The sequence below is a fragment of the Chiloscyllium plagiosum genome, chromosome 5 (genome assembly GCF_004010195.1).
Source record: "Chiloscyllium plagiosum isolate BGI_BamShark_2017 chromosome 5, ASM401019v2, whole genome shotgun sequence".
NCBI classification, from domain to species: domain Eukaryota; kingdom Metazoa; phylum Chordata; class Chondrichthyes; order Orectolobiformes; family Hemiscylliidae; genus Chiloscyllium; species Chiloscyllium plagiosum.
In genome coordinates this window covers 5,636,082-5,642,151 of record NC_057714.1, presented here as the reverse complement: position 1 = coordinate 5,642,151, position 6,070 = coordinate 5,636,082, and the positions used below count along the sequence as shown (strand labels likewise).

Below are 6,070 nucleotides of genomic sequence, written 5' to 3'. Positions count from 1 at the left end.
CTCATGATTTTATAAACCTTTATAAGGTCACCCCTCAGCCTCCGACGCTCCAGGGAAAACAGCCCCAACCCATTCAGCCTCTCCCTATAGCTCAAATCCTCCAACCCTGGTGACATCTTTGCATATCTTTTCTGAACCCTTTCAAGTCTCACAATATCGTTCCGATAGGAGACGAGAATTGCGCACAATATTCCAAAAGTGGCCTAACTAACGTCCTGTACAGCCACAACATGACCTCCCAACTCCTATACTCAATGATCTGACCAGCATACCAAACGCCTTCTTCATTATCCTCAGCTCCCTCTAAGACTTTCCACCCCTCTCAGATGTGCTAATTGCATTAGTTGATGTTTAGGATTTATTCCTTGAAGTTTCAGTGTTAATGGGACTGTTTGACATCTTTCTGTATTTCAAAAATATACTTTATTCATTAAAAAAAACTTTTTAAATACATATTGTCACAAAAGAAGCTCGGCTCTGTACAGTTGCAATATCAAGTAATTAAACAAAAACACGGGACTGTTTACAGTTGCTTCTAGCTGTGGGTCTGCAGTGAGACAGGCGTGGCCAGGGTGGGGGCTGTCACTTTAAATTGAGAGCTGGCGGTGGGTGGGTAGGTGCAGTGAAGGTCCGCCTTCCTGTGGGTGATTGGCAGCTGGGGCTGCTCGGGACGTGGAGCTGGAAGGAACTGGTTCAGCTTCTGGGAACAGCTGAAGTAAGTTGGTATTACAGTGCGGTGTAGGGTGGCCCTGACTCATTGACACCTGCCATAACCAGGGAGAAGGTACATACAGGCGGAGTGAAAACCTTTTTCTGGTCGGTGAGTCTTTTCTGTTTTACTCGCAGGTGGGTCTATTGCATGTACAGTTAGTATGTTAATGTTTGAATTGGCACCTAATTTCTTATTGCAGCTTGTATTACAACTGAAACACTTTGCTGTCGCTCAGCCCCAATGTGTCGTTTTTTGGTAATCCCCACTTACTGTCATTAGCGACTGGACCTGTCTCCATAATTTTAGACGGGGTTTTCTTTCTGTGAGTGTGAGTCTTTATAAAGTGGAGTTAGAAACGGGACATTTTTGGATGGTAGTAAACTAAATGGGGATTATTTTGTTGATATATTTGTTCACTTTTTTAAAAAATTAATTTTGTGTCACGCCGAGCCCAGGATAGTAGTCGGCTGCCAGTTGTGAAAAGGCAAGTTCGTTCAGCTTATTTGTATTGAGATCGCTGAGTGCCGTATTTACGCTTGAACCTGCAAGATAAATGGGAACTTCTACAGCTGATCTGTGTACACAATAACTGCAGGGAAAAGTCAAGACTATCTATTGATTCTCGGGTTTCTGAGAGTTTTGCTTCAAAGCTACTGTGTACGTGGTGGAAGCCTCACCATATCATTGTGAAGAAACTGAACCTTTCACCTTCAACAAGAATCTAGAGCACAGACAAGGGACGCTTTTATATTGTAGTAACATGCCACTACTGTAGTTGAATATGTACCTTGCATATTTATAAGGTATAACTTTTCTTTTACGTGTAATCTATCTAGTAGATACCAATAACAAAAATGTCATACGCATTTGTTATCTGTTACATTGTGTATCCGTCTCACTTCGGTCATCTCGGCTCTCGATTGGCTCAAATGTTATTTTTGTAAAAGAGCAACAAATCAAAATAAAACAAAGTAGCTTTCAGTCAGCGGGTAGCAAGTAGTGATGGAAAGCGCCAACCAGCAACTTCTTAAAAACTAATACAATCGCCAACAAAGCTAACAATGAAAAGGAGTTAACAAATCTAATTCTCCAGCGTAAATGAAACAACGTTAAACTTCCTCCAGATGAAATACTGATGACTGAATAAGGTTTGCAACATAATAAATGGTATAAAACTTGTGACCTGCAATAAAGTTGGTATAATGGCGTTGCAAACTGTAGTAAATTTATCTGAGAGGTAAGTGCCTTTCTGAATAGCCTTGAGTCTATGTTAATTGCGGCAGCTGAAAAGAGAACCACACTAGCTCCCATGATGACATCGTCTGTAATGGACAAAGTACCCAGTATGGATTGGTGAAAGAATTTTCCTCATTAAACTACTTATTCTGCAGGCTATCATTCACAGGCTACCTGTTAGAAAAAGGCTGCCCGTTATTTTGTGTTGTTGGTTCAGTGTTTTGAAACTTGTTGGCCATTAGGTTGCACTTAGTAATTAAACAGCATCAAAAATGAAAAGATCTGGTTACAGCCACGGCTTGAACTTTTTTCAGCTTTGGTCCAAGAATCTCTGATTCTGTGGATGCAGGAAATCTGAAACCAGAACAGAAACTCAGCAGGTCAGGTAGCATTTGCAGGGAGAAAGCAGAGTTAATGTTTCAGGTCCTGTGACATAGCTACTACCTGTGCTGAAGCAAGGAAAGGTTGGTATAGATGCTGAAGATGTGGGTTGGGGAAGGGGTTAAGAGTGAATGAGAGATGGAGACAGAGCCCAGAGAGTCAGACTGTTAAGCAGACAAAGGAATTGAGGACCATAAATAGGTGAAAATGGATTGACTGTGCTGAAAGCAGCCCATTTTATGACAAAGAATGGGGTATGGAGGTGGATATAGGATAGGGAAGAAGGTTTTAAAAACCGCAAGAACTGCCAATACTGTAAATTAGAAACAAAAACTGTTGGAAAAGCTTAGCAGGTCTGACATCATCTGTGGAGAGAAATTGGAGTTAACGTTTTGGGTCAAGTGACCCTTCCCCTCGAGTTCTGATTTCGCTCCATGGATGCTGCCAGAGCTTTTCCAGGAAATTTTATTTTTGTTTGACTTGGGTGTTCATGCCTTAATGATTGAACTCCACATTCAGTCCTGACTGCTACAGGGTTCCCAAATGGAGAATGAGATGCTATTCTTCTAGTTTGTGCAGAGCCTCGCTGGAGCACTGCAGCAGGTCTGAGACAGACATGTTAGTCAGGGAACACTGTGTTGTATTGAAGTCACAGCCAACTGGAAGATCAAGGTCATTTTTTGTTTTGCAAACTATGTAGATGTTCTTCAAAGGGATTGCCTGGATTGTGTTCCATTTCCTCCTAAAGTACAGGAGCCCATATAGTGAGAAATGAATATAGTAAACTAATTTTAATTGAAAGTGGATTACTGCTTAACTTGAAAGCTGCGTTTGGAGTCTTGCATAGAAAGAATTTCTTTCTGAAAAGAATTGCTTCACATACAGTACATGTTAGATGTGATAAACTGAATTTTAAACAGCACTAGGGGAGCAATTTTTATATATAATGTATCCTAAGTTATGCAGGTATTTCTGAATGCATATACTGGATACATGAACAATAATTGTTCATTTAAGCAGATTTCCTAGAAACATGGTATTTATTTGGTCAACTATTTCTCTTTTGTAGCTAAATAAACACATTATAAAACCAAGTGAATGTCTTGCTGTCTTGGAGCAGTTCTTACAGTATTTTCCCAAATTATTACACTGAAGTTTTGCATCATTGAGTCAGATAGGGACATGCGGAAGATGAAATAATGTATGTGTCAGGTGTTTCTTTTGTTATTCAAAAACTGGCTAGATATCATGTAAATTTTATTTTTCTAGTAGCCAAATTCCTTCAGTTCTTTTGTATTTAACTGCACTTAAATGTTACTATAAAAATATCAAGCAACAAAAGTTTACCTTTCAAATATCCTACCTTAGCAAATGTTTAATTATTTATCCCTTATTAACATGTTTTCTCTTCTAGATTAGAAATAAAGAAACAGTACATTATATATTTCTATAATTCTTTCCTGGTTGTCATAACTGTTTTAGAGATTAAGACTTGAGCTTTATCCTGTTGCTAAAATGAATCCTGCTGACTACACATTAATTTCATGAGTGCAATATTTTTCACAACTCTGAACCGTGTTAGGTAAATTTCAGATGTGCACATTAATGATTGAGGTCTGCATCAGAAAGAAATGAAAGTAGAAACCATCAGAGGTTATTAACATGAAGCTTCTTAGTTTTAAATATCTCAGTCTATTAGATTTAAATTCTGCTAGGTTCATTAAAACAGGTTATGAATAACTTTAATATTTTTCTATAATAGTCTAATATGTATTAATAACAATTTCGTAGTCCTACTGTTAATATAATTGAACAAAGTAGTTGGAACAAGTCAGTGGAGACAATGTAGGATCAATTGTGAGGTACACATTTTGCCTGATGAAATGTCATGACCTGAAACTTTAACTTTACTTCTCACTCCAGATGCCAGATATTCTGAATATTTCTAACACTTTCTAACACATTTGCTTTTATATTTTGCATTTAATTCAGTATATCAGATCAGACATCATCCACTTCACGTAGTTATAATGAACTCCATCTTAGAGTCAACCATTCAGCCATTTTGAGTCTGTTTCACCATTCACTTGCATTTGGGGTTTACAGGAACACCACCACTTGTGTAGCTTGAAGGGGACCTTGCATGATTGTAACTTTTTTTTCCCCATTTCTTCACAGTTGCTTTCAATACAAAACTTTAGAAAATAGGCCATTCAGCTCACTGAATTTACTCTGCCATTCAGTATGATCACAGCTGATTTCTCAATCTCCATCTCAATGGCACACTCCTGCTCTCTATCCATATCCCTTTCCTTTTGTTTCTAGGAATATATTTATTTCTTTTTTAAATGGTTTTTATGTTGAATCCCTACAGTGTAGAAATAGACCCTTCAGCCCAACAAGTCCACACTGACCCTCTGAAGAATAACCCACCCAGTCCCATTCCCCTATATTTACCCTTGACTAATGTACCTAGCTTACACGTCCCTGAACACTATGGGCAATTTAGCATGACCAATTCACCTACACTGCACATGTTTGGACTGTGGGAGGAAACCAGAACACCCAGAGGAAACCCATGCAGACACGGAGAATGTGTAAACCCCACACAGTCACCCGAGGCTGGAATCGAACCCAGGTCCCTGATGCTGTGAGGCAGAAGTGCTAACCACTGAGCTACTGTGTTGCCCACTTGGATGGGCCCACTTAATGACTTGGACATCACTACCTTATCTGGTAGTGAATTGCAGAGTCACTACCCTCTGAAGAAATTTCTTTTCAACTCATAAGGAAATGGTCTACCTAATATCCTAAGGAGATGACCACTTGTTGTAAACACCTTCCCTCCCCCAGTCAGGGGAACTATCATCCCTGCATCTGCTCTGGCCCGCTCTGACATAATTTTATGTTTCAATGAGATCCCTCTTACCATCTTAAATACCAGTGTACATGAAAACATATTCAACCCCGTCCCAATTTGTATAACAAGCTACATGCTTGTTTTCAATATGGGAATACACGTTCAAATACACTATAGTGTACTTGGGTCACTCAGACTACAATGGTTCAATGAGGTAGCTCAAAAAAACCACTACCTTCTCAAGAGCAACTAGGGTTGGGCAGTAAATACTGTCTGTGCCTTGCAAAATAATTGCAAAAACCCTTTCATCCTTGCCTCGCAGAAATCTATCAATGTTGGTCTTCACATGACCAAGCATCATTGCATTTATGGAACTGAGTTCTAGGTTTTATTAACCTTTTTTGTAAAGAAGTTTGTTTTTTCTTCACCTGTAAATAGGTTAGCTCCAATTGTGAAATTCTGTCCTCTTGTTCTAGGTGCTCCGAACAGAGGAAATAATGCCTCTCTCTATCCCATCAAATCCTTTAATCATTATAAACATCTTAATTAGATTGCACCTTAAGTTTTTTTTTGTATTTAATCTAATACAAGATTAGCTATGTAGCTTTTCATAATTTAACTGTTTTTAGTCTTGTATAATTTTGTGGCAATAAGTACTGAAGATATAGGAAGTCTCAGATAACAATTGAAAATGCTGGAAAAATATAAAAGTTTGGCAGCGCATGTGGAGAAAGAAACAGGAGAAAGTGAGGACTGCAGATGCTGGAGATCAGAGCTGAAAATGTGTTGCTGGAAAAGTGCAGCAGGTCAGGCAGCATCCAAGGAGCAGGAGAATTGACGTTTCGGGCATGGAGCCCTTCTTCAGGAATGAGGGAAGTGTG

The 6,070-nt window shown here is 39.0% G+C and overlaps 1 protein-coding gene across 3 annotated transcripts in view; it reads left to right on the top strand.

Moving 5' to 3' along the window:
• Positions 1–721: 721 nt before the first annotated feature.
• Positions 722–6,070, top strand: part of wipf3 (WAS/WASL interacting protein family member 3) — a 105,552-nt gene continuing 100,203 nt past the window's right edge. For all 3 annotated transcript variants that reach the window (XM_043689519.1, XM_043689520.1, XM_043689518.1), the window contains exon 1: positions 722–820. The gene's annotated coding sequence lies outside the window, so the exon portion shown is untranslated. The remainder of the gene's footprint in view (positions 821–6,070) is intronic.